Source organism: Desmodus rotundus, chromosome 2 (genome assembly GCF_022682495.2).
Source record: "Desmodus rotundus isolate HL8 chromosome 2, HLdesRot8A.1, whole genome shotgun sequence".
Taxonomy (NCBI): Eukaryota; Metazoa; Chordata; class Mammalia; order Chiroptera; family Phyllostomidae; genus Desmodus; species Desmodus rotundus.
Genome location: NC_071388.1, coordinates 169,677,351 through 169,698,571, shown reverse-complemented (window position 1 = coordinate 169,698,571; position 21,221 = coordinate 169,677,351).

Below are 21,221 nucleotides of genomic sequence, written 5' to 3'. Positions count from 1 at the left end.
AAAATTTTTGCAGACCTAAGCTGTTTGAAGAGTTTCATTAAGTAGTCAAAGTTTTGACTATTTAAAAACTTTCACTATATTGAGAGTTTTTCATAAATATCAATATCTCAGTTACTTTTTGATCCTGTGTTAAAGGACATTTGTGGACTCAGAGCCAATTTTCCCTTACTGTGTTCCAGAGAACATTAATGTTACCATTTATTTAAAGATTATTCTCTCCTACATATACACCATAAGAATAAGTGCTGTGGTGATGTAAATTTGTGATCAGCCAGCTTTGAAGTTTTTGACTAGTTTTTACTCAGAATTTATAGTAATTTACTATATAGTAAATTATTATTCTCTGGATGAATGATGTATGTGTAACTATGTGTAATATTTTCAAAATTTATTTGGGTACAGAACCTTTTTCTGAAACTTCTTAAATATCGTGTGTGTGTATATGTTAGGGATATATATTGGGAATATTCTCTTAAAAGTATGAAGTTACCATGGCTGAGGTGATAGACTGTGTTTCTGTATCAATCACATAATATTCTGTTTTATAAAAAAGTAATATTTCTTTCTCTTGAAATAATATACTTAATATGTTTTGATGTGTGTAAACTAAGAAAAAAACTTTATACTGTTTGAGGTCAGTGCCACTAAATTCATAATATTAATGCTTAACATTCCATATATCTGTGGATACCTTCCTAAGTTTTCACTCATATTAATTTATTTAATTCCATAACAATATCATTGCCCCAATTATAGAAAAGAAAACTGAAGAACAATTAAGATAGTATGATTGAAATTATACAGTTAATGCATTGCATAGCTAGGAATTAATTCAAACTCTATGACATCCTCACAAAAAAATCCCTTTCTTTTTCCAGAGGTAAAATAATATGCAAACACTGATGGCAAGAATAATATTTGTACAAAATCTCAACTTTCATGACTGAATTATTTAAGGAAGGAAAGCTAAGTAATCAAAAAGATATATTAACTATAAATCACTGAAAGAAGCCAGTATGCTTACTCATCAAAACTGATACCTGAGTTTGTTGCTCGAATACTATTTATGGTAGTATGATTACAGCACAACTTATAAAAATAAATGTCCACTTAAAAAAATGTGTGGTCTTTGGGAAAGCAGTTATGTTGATAGGATGTTTGTAATTATTTGTAAAGACTTTCTTCAAAATTTTGGCTCACATTAAAGTCTTTCTTGGTAAATTGTTAAGCAGAAACAATGATGCCAACTATTCATATTGTCTAATATTTTAACACATGTAATTTTTATCTTTCTCAAAAGATAGTAAGCTATTGTAGGGCATACTTACTTTTATAAGTAAGTATTTTTTTAGTTATTTTTTTTGTTATTCAATCAATTTATTTAATGAAATACCATATGCAGGGTCTGGCAAAAGTAATGCTTACCTGAGTGTGGTTGGTAGGGTAATAATATGGGTATAATAATTTATTGTTTTAATTTGAACATTTCATCTTAAATGTCATATGTTATGCTTGATTACATCAAGCATATCAAATGTCATATGATATGCTTAGTATATATGCTTGACATTGTTATGTTACAGGATTAATGCTTATGATTTTGCAATAAAAGATTTTGTAATAAAAATGGGCACTATTTGTGCCATATCATGTATATACATATATGTACACATGTATATATGTTAATATGTTAATCAACACTTTTAAAAACCAGTATGCATGCAATCACGCCAGAGGCAAAAGTTGACATACATGAAAAATACCTGACATGTTGTGAATAGAAATGGATCAATTGATGTTATTGTTTGAAAATAATTTTAACCTATAGTAATTCACAAAAAATGATGAGGGATAATGAGGTATTTTGTGAGGTACAAATCAAAATTAACAAGATTAAAAACAAAATTAACCAAAGTACTCTAAGTTATAACTTGAAACTAAATAAACTATATGAAATGTTTGAAAAATAATTAAAATTCTAAAAAAACTGATAATGAAAAACAGTTTTTAGAAGAAATCAACTAATAAAAATAACATAAGAAAATTTATTACAATGGAAGGAAGAACCTACTAAATTTCCTAATAATAGTTTTTAACACTCACATTACCAGGTTAGCAGAACTACACCTCCACTATTTTCATACCTTGTATTTTTCTATTTTCCTTCTTCACAGTTCCACTTTATCCAATGACTGATTAAAATATAGAAAACATTTTTATTCAGATGAGCTCTATTTTTCTGCATAAGCATTATGGCATAATAAAAAATAAAGTTAACAAATTAGCTGGCATTGAATTAAAATTGTTGGAATGCTTTGTTTTTTATAGTAGGGGTTTAAAATAACCATTTGAGAATTGGAAATCAATTTAAGTGACTTATTATTATTATTTAAGTATTACTCTTTTGTCTTACTGAATTAGATCACACTGTGGGATTCTGTGTACGGGATAATTCTCAGGCTACGTGTCTGTATCAACTGCACAGTTAGTGGGAAATCTATTCCCTTCCTTTGATATCCTTAGGAACACTGGCAGTATTAAGAATATAATATTCTGTCATTCTAACAGCAGAAAATAAAAAATAAACAGTATTGGTTTTCTTATACTAATTGATATTATATCAATATAATTTTTATCATCCATGCTGAATGATCTATTGTTTTATACTACTCTGAATGGAAACTGAATTTGAATCTTTATGAGGTAAAATAATTTTCACTTGGACAACCACTTGCTGAAGGCAATTTAAAAGCAGGAATAAAGAATACAACCTTGCTTTCTACTTAGGCAGCACAAGTAGGCAGCAGTTATGGTGGAGATGAAATTCTCCAGACGTTTTTAATGAGAGCTATTAATTCTCTGTTCTCTAATGACATTAATTGTTCAATACAGAACACAAAGGATATGTCCACTGAGAAATAAAATTCAACGTCTGTTAGAGATCAGGGTTTTTTCTGCTTTAAAAAACTAAAACTATTATGGTATATGTATCTTTGGAAACGATTGGAGTTCAAAAGAAAATTACAGAGTTGTTTGATCCACATTTAGATAACGAGAGGTTATTCATTTCCTATTTGTTATGAAATATGGAATAATTTAATGTCATACATGAAGTTATTAAATTGAATATCTATCAAATTATTCTTAATGTGAAAACACACATACAGTAAACAAATTGCTTTTATGACTTCTGTGTGGGAAAGACACAAGGACTAAGGAGATTTCAAGACTTCTAAATTGTGCCTATTGGCTTTGTGAGAGTCAGATCAATAACTGTACAGTGACAACATTTTAAAATAAAACTGTTCAAATCTGCATCATTCGCCATTCAGTTTAGTATATATGTATTTCTCCTGAATTTACCTGATACCTAATAATTCACCTTGCATGAGATAATATAATACTTCAAGAAGTTACTTTTTAGAATACATCCACAAAAAGAAGAGAGTAATTACCATTATGTTTTCAGTAGTGACACACCTATGAAGTGTAGCTTTATTTAATTTATTAAATACCAGTTAGGAAGAGTAGTGTTTAATAAACAGAAAGCTATTGGGAATTTTTGTGGAAAAGTCCAGTGGCATTATATATTTCGTCCATACAGTAGTAAATGGAAAAGATGAGATTTGAACTCTAATCTTTGACAGAAGAGCTTCTGCCTTTTCCTTTGCATCCTTCTCATTCCTTTTCACATCTACTAATTAGGTAATCTACAAATTAAGATTCGCATGTACTAGTGAATCATATTTTCTGGCTTATAGAATATGTATTCTGTACCTAGATATGTCAAGGCCTATTTTAGAGGACAAGAAAAAATATATACAAGGGAACTCTCATACTTAGAGTTAGGTTTGGGTGTAGTCAAGGGATGACTTTTGGCCCAAAACAACTCTCTGGAGCACTGACATTGTACTTTGGGGTCACAAAAGAAAAATGTGAGGACCATGTATTTTAGGCAGAGGAACCATAAAATGAAAGGCCTTGAAGAGATACTAGTTCAGCTCACAGACTAATGAAAGGAAGGCCGGTATGACTCCAGCACAACAAGCAATTGGGTGAGTGGTTGAAGATGTGGAAGGAGAGTCAGCAGAGGCACATAAGTACGGCCTCATGTGTCATAACATGCAGATTGAAACTTTTTAGGTGATAAGCAGTTTTCAATGGTGCGATTTGTAATTTTTTGTTATTATGTTAGTTAGTGTGCAGAGAACAGATTGCAGATGTCAAGAAGAGAGAAGAGATCCCAGGCAGAATTCCCATGTATAATCCGGGAGGGAAGTGATGTAGCTTACCAAAGGACATTGGCAGTGGGCTGAAGCAACCATGTATTTCAGGGTTTTTACCGGAATAACTTAGTGAATAGTGATACCATTTATTGATTTGGGATGACTAAAGGAGGAAAAGAAGGAAAAGTAGGTGAATAGTAGATGAAAACTCCTATAGTACACTATAGGAGACAAAAATGAGCATATGTATAGTTTTTAATCCTATATAACACAGGAAATAAAATTTCACAGATACTTATTACAAATTCAAGTTATATTTAGAAGTATAATTCTGAAACTAAAGCTACAGATGCATTTTCTAAAGGATTTTTTATCTCTCTTTAATGTTGTATATTAGTGCAATACAGAAACTAATACAGCTAAATAGCAGATCTATAATATTCTACTTACAGCAACTAGTTACCATGGTAAGAGGTAATCATACAGTCCTCTTAAGGGTTCCATAAATATTAATAAATGTTTTCAGGACTTCAAAAATTTTTATACTGACAAATTTTTGAAATTTCAAAATGATTGTATAGTACATAATTTACTAAATTTTTTTCAACTGAAAAACTTTTGAAAGAATAGTACCTTAAATTGTTTTTATTTGTTATTTTGGCAACTATACAAATATGAACTTATATTTCTAGACACTTAAAAGCTCCTAAATATGAGTATGTCTAAGGAAAGTAGAAAAGGGAGTTTGAAAATACAACCATTTTAACCTAGTACAGCAATGACCTTCCAATATTCAAAGTTGTGATTTTTGTGTTAGAGCCTGATAAACATTTAAATGAGATAGACCTACTTTGAGGGAAACATATTTGGTTCAGAAAAATAGTAGTTTGCATACACAGAGTAATGGTGTATACAAATGGCGTATTTTAATGGTAAAATAATATATATTTTATTGATTCATTTGACATGATATGCATGATTATTTGGTTATGTATTGTAGAACTCCTTTATATACATATTATATATACACTATTATGTATGTTTTTAACTCTAGTATCTTTTGGAAAAAAAGCATATTTGGCTATAGAATAAAATATTTTAGATTTTTATAATGGAAATAGTGATTATTATATACAACTAAGAAATTTTCTTTAGGAGGCAGAAATTTTTGTTCTAATGAAATCAGCAGTTTTTCTCTAGCTAATTAGACATATGTTACACTTTAGTCTCTGTTTTAAAATTGTGATCTCATTAAATGTGGGCAGATCTAATATTCTCATACTATATAGTCATTTCGAATTATTGTAATTTTATCCTGTGACTCTTCTGTCAGCACCAACTAGAAAGATTAGATGTTAGTCTAGGAAATGCGTATGTTGAAATTTTAATTACTTATTCAAACATCTTTTAATGTTTGTTTTGTAGAATTTGGAGTGATTTGCAAGCAACTTAACAGTGGAACACGTGTAAGTACATCATTCCTCCCCGTGGAGTTAGTTCACTCTCCATAAACAACACTGCTTCTATGGTTGCATTTGCACCTGAGATTCTTGAAAGAACAATCCCATTCCCCCTAAAACTCAGTGAAAACTTGTTTCTTCTGCTGCTACTGCTTCATTTAAACTGATTTTTGCCAAAGTCACCAATGAGCTTGCTTTTGCTAAATTTAATGCTCAGCTGTCAGGTTTCTGTTTATTTAAATCATCAGCACTATGTTACAATAAATTACTCTCTCTTTTTCAAAGTGCAATGCTTCCCTTCATTTCCAAGACATCATGCTCTCCTGTTTCTTAATATTGCACAAAAATCATTCGTTCCTCAGTCTTATTTACTGGTTCCTTCTTATATCCCATATTTCTTACGGCACGGGTGGCAAACACAAGGCCCACAGGCCTAATCCAGCCCTCTATCTTGTTTTTACCTGGCAGCAGCGCCGAGCTCTTTTACCCCTAGTTAAGGAGTAGTTACATTTATACAGTCCTAAAATTACATTTGGCCCTTTGAAGGCAACTGTGAGGCTGTGGCCCCCAGTGAAAATGAATTTGATACCCCTCTCTTAAGGCCTTACTCTGTTTTACTTTTGTTTTCTAGCTGTATATTTTTAAGGGATTTTTCCATTTCCATGCCTTTATATTACTTTCATGAGCTGACAGCACTCAAATTTGTGTCTCTAACCTAGACTTCTCTAACTCCTGCTAACTGCCTAGTCAACATGTTCATTGCAGTACAGATTGGAGATGGTGATCTTGGCAGAGCCAAAGCTGAGCTCCAATTTCTACCCAGAAAAGAATCATGCTTTTTCTAGTTCCTCTTAGTTAATGGCTAGTCAATCCTTTCATTGGTTTAAGTCAAACACTTAATGTCATGTTAAGCTTCTTTCTTTAGCAATATAAACTTAGTTTAAGAAGGAAGAAGAACTTTCCTTTGTTGTATTAAAATTTAAAATATTGGTATGCATTTTGTTCATGGAATATATGTATATTGATGATTAATATGGATAATCCTATTAAAACTATAATTTTATTTTACCAGTATTCAATAATAACTTACTGTAGAGAAACTAGTCTCATGGAAATATGTTGATGGGAATGGCAAAAGATATTTATAGCAATTTCATTAAGCAAGGAATATTCACCTTTTTTTCCCCTAAAGTGGAATAAGTGAGGCTGATTTAGATTCAATTTCTTTGTCAATAGCCACTCTAACTGGTTATCTGGTGAATGAATATTTAAATTTGAATTATGCCCTGGCTTGTGTGGTTTAATGGATTGAGTGCCGGCCTGCAAACCAAAGGGTTGCCTGTTTGATTCCCAGTCTAGGGCACATGCCTGGGTTGTGGGTCAGGTCAACAGTAGGAGGCATGTGAGAGGCAACCACACATTGATGTTTCTCTCCCTCTCTTTCTTTTTCCTTTCCCCTCTCTAAAAATAAATAAATAAAATCTTAAAAAGAAATACATGATACTAGTAAAAGAGATTAAATGCAACAAAGGGAACCCTTTGGTTCACAGGCCGGTACACAATCACTGGGCCACACCAGCCAGGACACCTTTTACTAGGATCATTCAGCTTAACAACTTCCTTATACAATTTGAATTTTTCAAAATTACTTTAGATTTTATTTATGTTGACCTTTCTCTCTTACTTTTTCCCCTTATTTTTGCATGCCTAAACAAGTGCTTTTCAATCAGTTTTCCACCTGCTGATAGGTTAAGTTCCTCTGTATCTCCCATTCAATTGACGGTTGCCATCATTTCCATGCCCAATAAATGAATTTCTCTCTAATCTTGTTCAAAAACGAGGTAACACCTCTTTTCGCTACCGACTGTTTTCCATACCACATTGATCATTTTCTCCATTCATTTTCCTGCCCAGTGAGACCTTTTCTATTGTTTCATTCATTTCCAACTGGCACAAAGCTCCTACTTAACACCTGCAATTACCCTCTTGACCCCAGCACCTGTTTGCTTCAGATAAAATGAGTCATTTTAAGGAAGGATCATGAGGAAGAGATCAGTCAGTTTGCATCTTTCCAGAGAATCCATTTGTAAGATAGTATACAGTTTGAGTTTAATCTTTTGATTATATTTTCTCTTAGTTTTAAACTTTCCAGTTTGAGATCTTTCCCATGGCATTTTCAGGGGCGGATGAGTTTAAAGTGAACAGAAGTCTTCACTGTTTCACTACTTGGGAGATAAATCAAATGGGGGTAGGAAGAATGTTTGGAGTCTGTAAGACCTAATGTTTTGTAGTTGTTCGTTGCATATTATTACAGGTCTAAAAAGCTATCTGACTTCCTTGATTTAGGTATTCTTCAATAGGGGTGATTAGCTAGTTTTGAGAATCAAATGCATTTCAGTCCATGAAAGGGTATTTTAAATTGCAAAGTGACACATACAAACATTAGATACTGACTTTAAAGAAGTGATACTATTTTGTATGTCAGTATTTGATTTTTCTTTGTTTTTGTACATTATGAAGTGATTTAAATGGTGTTCTATGCCATTTTGAGCATAACAATAGTTGGAATGAAATGGACTGAACTTTTCTCAGAGCAGTTTTAAATACTGTTGGAGAGGCTCCATAGATTGTCTGGGGATCATTAAATGCAGGCAAGAGGTTTACTTTTTCCTTTGACCCTTGCTTCTTAACAGTACAAATGGGGAGATAAATCCTTTTGTAGATACTATCTGCAGACTGAGCATAAAATATTGATTTCTGCTCAGTCTGCAGATAGTTATTGAAATCAACTCATTGGTCCTTAAAACCAAAAAAACATGTTTTCTCTTATCGTCGGGGCCTAGTGTGATGCTGGGAATATGTTTTTGGAATGAGTGAATCAAGCCCCTCACTGTTTCACTGTCTATTGCTTATATACCATCCCCTGTCAGTACAAACTTTGATTAATAGCATACACACAAACTTAAACCTTCAATTTCCTTTCACTCATTTACTCATCAAACACTGAGTTCCAACTACATATCAAAATCTGTCTTTCAATATTTGGCTATCTTAAATAGCCTTTCAGTTGTATTTGCATTGAAAACATCTTGCACTTGTATCAACATTCATTAGCTACTTTACCTTTTAATTTCTTTCTATGCTATGTCTTGTTTTTACTTTTCACTTCTACACAGATATGAATCCTTCTGTATATTTAGTATATATATTATTCTGCATGTCACATATGCATGAAGACAATATTTGCCTAGGTTAATATTGATTCCTTCTTAGCCAAAGGATATGAATTGTCATTTAGAGAAAGATCAAATAAATTGCTTAATAAATTGGATTAGAAATTTCAAGGTGAGATAGTTTACAGAGAAGGATTTCTTTCAAGAAGAATGCTAAATCTCCTTTCTGATCATTCATTATTATAGCAATATCTCTAAGGAATGTCCCTCAGTAGATGTATAAAATTAAACCATTGTAGAGCTTTTTGTCTCTCTACTCAAAAACTGGCAAGAACACTATATTATATAACTTACTAAATAAAAAGTCGTGAGGGTGAGGATTTGTCTACTTCTTTGTCTCCTAATTTTCTCATCACTTAAAACGGTGCCTTTTATATAATGTTTATTTAGCAAATATAGTTTTCAATATATCATTATAACTATTCATAATTATACATTGTATTAATAAATGCAATAATAGCACTTTACATTTTAATGACTTTTATGTTACAGAAAATATGTTCACATATATTAATTTTTTACATTAGAAATTTTATTAGATAAGATAAAAATTATTATCATTTCAAAAAAGTAAAACATATTTTTCATGATGATAAAACCATTGCTTTCATAAATAAGTCCAGGAAGCAATTATTCTCATTTGGAGTTCAATATTCTTTTCTCTGTGCCTCAATATCTTTGTGGTAACTTCTTATTTCCTTCTGGTGTTATAAATATGCTTCTTACTGCAAAATCATTCCCAACACTTAATCTTCACAAATATGTTTGCTACTCATTGCACTTGGAACCTCTGACTCCATGATTTCAATTCAGTGCTACCAGGTTAAATTCAATAAAATATTGAGCCCTCTGCTAGCACTGAGAGATCCATATTTAAATAGATATTTTCTATACATATCTGAGAATTTTCTATTATGTCAGGAGACGACTATATACATAAATGACTTTACCATATGACATCTTTGTTAAGTGCTATCAAACAGTGATGCAAAAAGTCTTCTAGTGAAGCAGAAGGGGCAATTGATTTGACTGGAGGAAAATGGAAAGCTTCATTTTCAGATCACATGAACGATGAGTATAATATAATATGTCATATATCATGCATAGAAAATGTTTTTTAAATAATCGTACTTAAGTTCTTTCCAAACCCCAACATACCATCGAGTATTCCCAGGAGTGGATATTTTAGCTCGATAATTTTAGAATAAACTAAGTTATGTTAGTACTTCTTCAACTGATTTAAAGTCCCTCCACCTTTAGTTTTCTTGATTTACACTTATGTTGGAGATACTCATTAGTTTCAAGACACACATGGGCGGGACGTGATGAACAAGCAAAAATCCCACCAGAAGTCATTACACGAGCAAGAAATAGGGTTTACATTGTCTCATATAATCTATGGTAGCTCTTCTCCTTCAACGTGAGCACCTGCTGAGATGGCTGCGTTCCCCTTGTGCTATGTTGCATTTGCTGGTGGGTTCAATTATTGAGATTGGAAAAGCCCTCGGGCCCTCCTGTTCTTTCTTGTAGTTGTGGTTCCTCTCATCTACTTTTATGCATTTTTTGGCTTTTCAGAAAACTTAGTAGAGCTGGTTCACTCTTACATGCAGCTTCTCTTTGATCTCTGTCCTGTTCATGCTGGGAGGTCAAACTAGTCTGTGAGGTTCCTGCCAGCCAGAGTTCCAGATGTGACACAGAATACAAGTGGCACCTACTCAGAGATCCTCCAGGTTATCTGCAATTTTCATGCTAACCCTAGTGATGGTAGATCAATGGGGTACAACACTCAAACCAGTACCTCACTCCACTGATCCCTCTCTCATGCCCTCTTCCACCAAACAGTTAACATGTCCTTTGGGACAGGTAGGAAACAGACTCAGAAATTTCTTTCAATATATTACTTATTTTAAGGTGCACACTACACAGTTTGACCTTGTTTTCACTGTGCCGACTCCTCCAGCTGATGAACAACTCAATTTGTCTGGCTAAATGACATTATCTGCAAGTGTGCAGGGAAAGACACATGATAGCTAATATGTCACAATATCTCATTACACATATAACTTGGCCCTTAAATAATGGATATTTCTTCAGGTAATCAAAAGGAAGTTCTGTTTCAGCATTGGAAGCATCATATGCAAAAATATGGAGATGTGAAAATACATGGCATGTTTAGATAATAGTACAAACACTTCACCTTGGAGCACCTTAATTTTCTACCTGAAAACAGTACCTGAAAGGATTTCTTCTCTTTCCTTGAAAGTGGGACTGAATTCATGTCACGAAGGAAGCAGGTTTCAAGTGCTCTATTAAGCATCTCTCTATTAATCACTTCCAACAACTTCTTGTCTATCAGTGGCACACACAGAACTGTGAGAGAACTGCATTCACTCCCATTTTCTCCTGCCTCTGAACAGGGCTTACTTATTGCACAAATGGTAACAGAGTAAATCCTGATTTTTTTTTAGGTTTAAACATTAGGAAAACAGTTCTGTAAAACATAAATGTGCTCAAATTGCACTACCAGTCTTGGGTTATTTATAGTGTCTCTTCTTTGTTTGCAGTTGTTGGTGGTTTGTGTTGGTCGTTGGTGCAGGTAGGGGCAAACAAGAAAGCAGCTATTTGTCATGGGCATTGTGTGAGAGAAAATGAGGAGGCCTGTGCACTGGTTTTTATCTAGGTCAGATGAGAATTGAGGGAAGGTGGTTTTGTTGTTGTTGTTGTTGTTGTTAAATTTTTGTTTGGAGCACTCAACAATTTACTTATTTGTTTTATATTCTGTTTAGTAAGATTGCTCCATTTTCTTCAGGTGCACGTTATATTAAACAACTTGTCATTTCTTCACGGTAGAGCCCTTACTCTTAAGTTTGATTGCAGGTTATCAAATAAATGATACACTTCTTAAAATAATACCTTTTGGAAGTCAAATGGTTGTCAGGTGAGTTATTTGAACATCAAAATCATATATCCTCAGAATTTAAATATTTATTTCAGTTGCTAACCATCAACTCACATGTTTAATTAACTACATCAAAATTTGCAGTGCTTGAAAGCAATTGCTTGGCAGATGGTCAAGAAAACACCAAATCATTTCCATTGGAAGAATCATAAGACAAAAGCAGCTATCATCCCATTCTCCTCTCAGTCAATTCATTATTTATTTATATGTTAATTTTAACTTAAAATAGCTCCATAAGAAACAGTAATTAATTTTGAAAAAACTATACATAATCAAAAATAATATATACTGAATTATATGTATAAACACGTAGAACAAATTTAAATACAGCTAAACATATACTAAAGTACTTCTATTATCAGACTTACATCAGTAGAACATTTTGCTTTTTACCCTCTGTATCTGTATATTATTTCTATCTCAGTGAACTTTCTATTTTAGAAATATTAAATATTAAAATATAATTTTACATGACATTTTTTACGATGAAATTCAATCTCCAGCAGCATTACCCTAAACTGTTTTTGCTGTGTATTTTTTTCAGGAAAAACACACTTTTAATGGCTCTATATTATGAATAATTTAGTTGACCATGTATTAATGTTACTGAAATTATCCTGTTAAAGTATTCTTAGCATTAATGTTACTATTGTTAATAATACTGAGAATATTAATATTGTTAAAATGTTATTAATATTAATGCTATGTAGTAATAAAACAATCTAACAGTTGGATATTTTTATAAAATGATACTAAAATTTAGGTTAGATTGATATCACTTTGGCATTAAGATAATAAATTTAAGAATGCATTTCAGTCTTAATGGTTTATTTTCTTTTTTTTTTTAACTTTTTTTAAAATATATTTATTGATTATGCTATTACAGTTGTCCCATTTCCCCCCCCACTCCACTCCATCCTGCCCACCCCCCTCCCTCCCACATTCCCCCCCTATAGTTCATGTCCATAGGTCATACTTATAAGTTCTTTGGCTTCTACATTTCCTATACTATTTTTACCCTCCCCCTGTCTATTTTCCACCTATCATCTATGCTACTTATTCTCTGTACCTTTCCCCCCCTCTCCCCCTGCCACTCCCTTAATGACAACCCTCATGTTCTAGTTGTTTGCCTAGTTTGCTCTCGTTTTTGTTTTATGTGTGGCCGTTAATAACTGTGAGTTTGCTGTCATTTTTACTGTTCCTATTCTTGATCTTCTTTTTCTTAGGTAACTCCCTTTAACATTTCATATAATAAGGGCTTGGTGATGATGAACTTCTTTAACTTGACCTTATCTGAGAAGCACTTTATCTTCCCTTCCATTCTAAGTGATAGCTTTGCTGGATACAGTAATCTTGGATGTAGGTCCTTGCATTTAATCTTGGGTAATGTAATTATGATGTACCTTGGCGTGTTCCTCCTTGGGTCCAGCTTCTTTGGGACTCTCTGAGCTTCCTGGACTTCCCGGAAGTCTATTTCCTTTGCCAGATTAGGGAAGTTCTCCCTCATTATTTGTTCAAATAAGTTTTCAATTTTTTGTTCTTCCTCTTCTCCTTCTGGCAGCCCTATAATTCGGACGTTGGAACGTTTCAAGGCGTCCGGGAGGTTCCTAAGCCTCTCCTCATTTTTCCAAGTTCTTGTTTCTTCATTCTTTTCTGGTTGGATGTTTGTTTCTTCCTTCTGGTCCACACCATTGATTTGAGTCCCAGTTTCCTTCTCATCACTATTGGTTCCCTGAACATTTTCCTTTGTTTCTCTTAGCATAGGCTTCATTTTTTCATCTGTTTTTCGAATAGATTCAACCAAGTCTGTGAGCATATTGATAACCAGTGCTTTGAACTGTGCATCCGATAGGTTGGCTATCTCTTCGTCGCTTAGTTGTATTTTTTCTGGAGCTTTGAAGTGTTCTGTCATTTGGGCCTTTTTTTTTTTTTTTTTTTTTTGTCTTCGCGCATCTGTTACTTTAAGGGGCGGAGCCTTAGGTGTTCACCAGGGCGGGGGTAATGCTGGTCGCAGCGCTGTGACGCTGTACGTGGGGGAGGGGCCAAGAGGGAGCAATGGCGCTGGCTTCACTCTCCTCTGCTTTCAATCTTTCGCTCCGCTACCCACAATCAAACTGGGCCACTCTGGTGCTGGTTCCCGAGTAAGTGGGCCTGTGCACACTCTAGGCCCCTGTGGGTCTCTCCAACAACCTCTCCTGTGAGGCTGGGAGTCTCTCCTGTTGCCGCCCCAACCCCCACGGGTGTTTTCAATCAGAGGTCTGAGGCTTTATTTCCCTGAGCTGGAGCCCTGGGTTACGCGGGTCTGCGAATGTGGGGCCGAGGGGTGCTACCCGCCGCTCTGTCTGCCCCGTTCTCCGCCACTCTGAGTCCGGCCCTCTGGGTTTATCTGTGCAAATGTGGGGCCGCAGGGTCTGCTAGTGCTCAGACTGCCTGCGCCATTTGTCCCACACTCTGCCAGTCTCAGTCCCGTCACAGCCACGCGAGTCCTCTCCACCCCGGTGCCCGTCTCCACCCCTCCTACCAGTCTGGATGAATGTTTATTTTCTATTTCCTTGGTGTTGGTCCCCCTTGCTGTTCGATTCTCTGTCAGTTCTGGTTGTGCGAGGAGGCGCAGTGTGTCTACCTACGCCGCCATCTTGGTTCTCCGGTTTATTTTCTATTTAAATGAGGATACATTTAATAAACTTTATTGTAAAGAAAATGATTCTAATTTTATTTCATAAGGACTTAAATCAAAATAGTATAGTATTATGAGAATGCAATTTGATATGCAAAATTTATCAGGGAAATGAAAATGAAGAATAACATATGAACATATTTTGACAGAACAAGAGTTCAGGAAGCTTTGCTTTTAGCAAACAGTCTTTGATAAATGTTATTCCTGGATGAAACAACACCATTAAAGATTGGCCTTTTCAGCAAATGGCATAATCAATACTGCATTTGCTAGGTACCAAAGATTTTACTACATTTTTGAAAAAATTAAAAATGCATTGGCATTCATTGAAAAAATAATTGAAAAAAAATCGCAAAATCACTTTCCCACTAAGTATACTGGCGCTTTGGTACATTCAGTTGTAGCGTCAAAAGTTTTACTATTCTAGAGTCAAGCATTCCTCTCTTCCAGAGAATGGAGGTAATATAAATTCACCCCGTAAATTCACCATACACTTTTCAATACACAGAATATGTAGGAGTTTCTAAGAGCTGCATACCAAATTACTACACTGAGTTAGATATATAAATAGACATAGTAATGCTCTATAAAATTGTAAAGAGCAAGTTTTAATTGAAGCTATGTTTAAAATACATGTTCTTAATGAAAGTACACATTGCACCCACAGACACATAAGAAGGGTTTACCTTTGGCAGCCAAACACGCACACATGTGCGCACTTGACACATCTTTCACATGACCTTTAAATAAAATTTTAAATAATTATTGACTTCTGCATGTCTTGTAGATGAAAGATACTAACTATAAGGGGATACACTAAGTACAATACAACCAAGATTAGTAGGAATATTTTAGTTATTTTGATATCTGTAAAGAATATACCCATTTTAAATAAATGAATATTTTAATGTAAATCTATTTTCTATTTGCCCCATATTTTTAAACCAAGTTGCATTTCAAAGTATCACACAGTCAACTGGGAAATGTAAAATGAAATTAGGATATGTCCAATTACATATGTAGTCTTACATATGGAAAAAACAATAAAGTAAAAGATGAAATATATTGATTAAATAATCATGTAATACATAGTCTGGAAAATTTGTCTACTTCAGCTGGGAGCACCAAAACAATTTAGAAGTAATGGCATGTTTTGTGCAGTTTCTATGTAGCTAAACAGCATTACTAAGATGTACGATATATCAGACGTCAACAACTCTGGTTCTTCCAACACATAACAAAATGGATTAGAGGGTGGAAAAACTTCATTATATCTCATTTTTTATTTCAAATTTTCATTATCACTAATGCCACTAGGAATTAAACCGATAATGTCATGGGACTACTACCCTTATTGTCATGCCAAGAACAATACTTACTAAACATGGTATTACACCTATTAAAACCAATCTGTGAGATACTATGTTATATTTGCATATAGGTCAGTGAACTGTACTCAACTAGCTACAACCATCCATTAATCAACATAGTGCAGTTCTTGTAGAGCTTCACCAAGGCAAAACGAATTAATTAAATTTTGTCTGGCAATAGTTTTTTCTATACTATTTTTATTTCAACAGTTTTATCATTTAAGTCCAGATTTTATTTTGTTTTTTACACCTTCCTCATTCTACTTTAAAATGGCTTATATTTTAGATTTCTATGCTATACATTAATATATGTAAATTATTAATTAATTTACACATTAATATATATTACACATAATGTATTAATATATACATTTAAAAATAGTAGTAGGATCATATTCTGATTCTGATTAATATGCTTCTAAAATATATATATTCTTATAGTCTCATACTGAAACTCATTGCATAATAATTGCCAAAGTGATGCCCCCCACATTAGTGCATAGTTGTGTGTAAGGGGTGTCAGGTAAAGATGGTAATATGAAGTTAAGGTCTGCAGGAAACCTGAGGGAGATTGTAGAATTAAAGGCAAAGTAATTTTTTTTTGATGGTGGGAGGGCACTGATTAATAGTGAAAACTAGTGTGACAAAATCAGATTGTTTGCAAGTTACATACATAAAGAAACAGATAAAAGCTGAAGAGTAAGAGAACACATGTAAGAACCTTGTAACAAAGGATTTTTCAAATTTTTGCTAATATTTATTGACAAATTTACTTATGTGTTACTGTCATAAGATCGGCATGTTTATAAACATCTTGCACTGAGAGTGGTGTCATGTGTAAAGGGTACAATTTATTTGTTTGAAATAAATGAAGTCATGTAAATAAATGAATATCAATAATTTTTAGCAATAAAGCCTCATAAAATATTTTATCTGTATGGTGAGATAATTTCCCTTAACCTTCTCAAATGTAGGTCTCTTTTCTTATTTTACCTATTCACTTATTTAAAGCTTATTCATGAAACAAACATATAATTATAATTTTTATACATTAGAGACACTATCACAAAATTTGTCACTTAAGAATCCCACATGGTTTACTAGGTATATGTCTTCAATTAAATCATCTTTAATAAATGACAGATAATTTGGGTCAAGAATAAAGTGAATCAATTTTGATATGTAAATTATAACTTTAACATTCTTTTTATCTTTAACTTAAAAAGAAAACAAACAAACAATAAAATCCAGCTGCTTCCCTGGGTCAGAATAAATAAAATCATCTAAAAGTAAGTCCAAGTCTTTTTCTTTCTACGTCAATATTTTATTACTTAGCTGGTCACTTCCACCTGAAATTGTGGAGTTTTCAGTGGGATTAGGTTAATATTCTAGTTTGAAGCCTTCTGGTGAGCTCCTTCAAGAGAGATGAAATTACAAGAAAGTTCAGAGACAAAGAGCCATTAGATGTAAAAGGGTATCAGCTAACGAGTCCCATGTGGTTAAAACAAACCTACTACTATAAAATTTATGAGGTCGGGTTCTCCTTGGAATCCTCTTCAACTTCAGTTCATATTGAAAAGCAAATAGTACAGTTCAAAGTACTCTTGAAACTATTGTTATGACTCTCAATATCTATATGAAGTCAATTAAATATTCATTCCCAAAATGAAAATCATGTTTCTTTTTCCAGCAGTTCTCTGTCAGACATTTTCCTACATCCCAGCTATAAATCAGGGAACAAGAATAAGAGATTTTTGATCTTTTAGGATTTATACTTGAATGTGCATAGTAGGAAATGAGGGTGAGGAGAGATTTAATAAGCAAACATAATTTTTGAGGTGATTAAATTTATTAAATTTTTTTGTGTGTGTCAGATATATCCATTGTCTAAATTTTTAATTTATTTTATTGTATTGTTTCCATTGAGAGCCTCAAAATAAACTCACATATGTGGGCAAATAATTTTTGACAAAATTATCGAAAGGAGTCAGAAACATGTAATGGAGAAAGAAAACCCCTTCAAAAAATGGTGCTGGGAATATTGGAAAACCACATGCAAAAGAATGAAACTAGACTGTTATTTGTCACCATATTCAAAAATTCACCCCACATAGACCAAAGACCTAAGTGTATGAAAAATGAACTGAAAAAACACTGGAAAATGGTAGATATTAAAAGTTTATTTGTGAACATTATGAGCTAATTCATACAAATGATTTGCAAAAAAAATGGATTATAAAAGTCATTGGCCCAGGCTAAGTTTCACCAATCACAGAACAGATAGTCACTCTATTTAAAACTGTTTAGAAAGTCAAAATAAATAAAGTAAAATACCACTATTGTAAACTTGATTATAGTTATCTTCACAAGAAAATCAAAAAGAAAGAAAACTACAGACATATCTGTTTGTGGATATAATTGTATTATAAAAATTAGTCAGTTAAAGACAGCAGTGTTTAAAAACAAAATATATTATGTTAAGTAAAGGGAGAGGTAAAACTCACTATTTACAGATGACATATTATGTATAAAAAATCCTAACACCAAATTACTTGAAAACAAATCAAGGGCAGAAATACATGCAAATTCATAGAAGCTTGTGTAAACACAGGACTTTCAAGAAATTTCATTCGGCAAAACTCTGATTAACCCTTCAAAAATTAATAAAAGCATCAAATTCTCAGGCTAGCCATTAGGTATTCCTTCTTAATGTTTTTGTAGCAATTTTTTAAAAAGCTATACATGTGGGCATATATGCTACCTTGCTGAAATACTCAAAATGATACCAATTTGTCATTCAGCTTTGCTGTTTTAATGTTTTTCTGGCACAGAGAAGGAGTTTCAAAAAAATACATGCAGCATAGATTAATCATTGTTATCAGATAAAATCATAAAGAATATGTAGTCAACTTATAGTGTATAAGCATTTTCAGCAATTTTTCTCAATTCAACATTTTCTATAGGACCATACCAACAATACTCTTTAGGGTTTTACTCAAGTACAAGGATGATGGGTACAAAGCTGTAATCAATTGTCAGACTTGATTGAAAAGAATACTGGTGCGTTTTAATTTATGTAACCGTACCTCCATATGGAAATAATTAAGAACAGATTTCTATGTTTAGGCCATAGAGGAGATGGAAATCTTGACTGCATCAAGAAAGACAGGCTAAGGAAGAGGTAGGTAACTTCACACAGGTCTTCAGCATTTTTTGTTCCATCATGTAAAAAAAGCTAAAGTTTGGAATCAGATCCTTTGAAATTTGGGAATGTAATTTTTGTCTATGTTTTTCATAAGACATAGCAAGTATATGACCAATTGGTTTCTGGTTCAACAAAGCTGCTTGGTAATACTGAGCACTTCTCCAGGGGAGTCAGGGGAGGAGGGCTTGAATCTGCTCTCATGTACAGTAGGCAAGTGCGGCTACCTGGACCTGGGGATCCAGCTCCGACGGAGCCTGCTCACTCTCAATTTTGAACATGAGTACATGAATCTAGAAGGGAAAACATGCTATAATTCATTTCTCTTTTTACTCCACCAAAATGCGTAATAAAATTGCTACTTGACATTTTAATTATCTTGTAGTTTCTGTCCTTCTGAAAGCATTTGATGACTTGAAAAGCAGTGACTATTTTCTTAGCTGTGCTTGAGAGCTGATTGATTTTCAACAAACTGTTTTTCTTTGGTGAAATCAACATTAATTTTCTCTCCATAGACAATTTACCTGTCACTATGAAAAAAATTCCATCAAATGATTGAATCACTTTTCATTTCAATCTTAGTAGGAATATATTGTTGAGTTATACAATAGGGGGGAAACCTGTAAAACACAACTGTCTTCAACTAAGGGGCATTGGTTACATATATAATTCCCTTATCTACTTAATCTTCTCAGTCATACAAGGTCTATCTGGAGAGTATCCAGCCACATAATATGAAAAATAGAGACATTTATTGCAGAAGATGCAAGATATAAGAAACAGTGTACATAGGACCACAACACCTTAGTCCCCTTAAAATTAGGCACCTTGAGATCTCACACAGTTCTCCCAATTGCCATCAGCTGCCCCGTCATATTTTCCTAAATCTCATCAATGGCCTGGAATCTCTTCCTTTTCAAACTTGATTTTAGTTTTGGGAAGAGCCAGAAGTCTAAGGTCATCAAATCTGGGTTGTAGGGGGGCTGAGTCACCTGGGTGGTTTGATGTTTCACCACAATACTCTGCACCAGATGTGATGCATGAGTGGGGGCCTTGTCATGATGAAGCTTCCAATCACCAGCTGCCATAGTGGCAGCCTTCTGAATCATCCAGATAGTTTCTGCAGAGGAAAGGTCAAACTCAATGCCAAATCTGATGCAGATTCATTGCTCTATTAACTCATTTTGAATATGACAGCCACACAGTACACATGCTCATCCATGGCATCTACTGCCCCCACTAGTACAGTGAAGTCATCATTATTCACACATGAGCACTCCAGTCCACTCTCTTTGGCTGCTGGGTTACATCAATGTCACACAAATTGTTTTCATTCTATTAATAGTGGCTGCACTTTTTCTGGATAGACCTCTTATATCAACTACAATTTTATTCAAACAAGCACTTTAAGCTCTTTATCCCATATCCTTTATTGAAATAAGTTAAAGACAGTGAATACATGAGACAGGACTAATAATCAGTTAAGATTTCATAGCCTTGTGACTGACAGTCATTAAATGCTACAGATTTTAAATATGATATCACAAAACTACACGTACGTATAGGAAACTATGCCTCTATGAATATATATATGTGTGTTATATATATACACACGGGGACATATATATACATACAAATATGGATCCAGTCCACATTTTTAGTCCATTTTGGTACATGAGTATGTACACACACATAAATAGCGCACACAGGATATATGGGTACCGTATATGTATATGTTTATGCACTCATCTAGTTCATACTAATATGTGCATATATGCATACATATACTATCCACATGCTATTATATATACACACACATGTTCAGAAATAACCCTAGATAGATTTTATTCTCCAATTGAAAATTTTTATTACCAGTCATTTAAACATTCATAGTGCTATTGTTATTAGGATGATTTTGATTTTAAGCATTGTAAACTTCATGACTGATATTCTCTCCTAACATTAAAAATTCCCAGTATTAATTTAAATTTTGGGGGGTACATATATTATTCATATTATTTGGAATGTGTGACATTTACATATGTACTCAATTGCCTAAAGCATCATATTCCCCAATCTTCTTAAATAACAAAG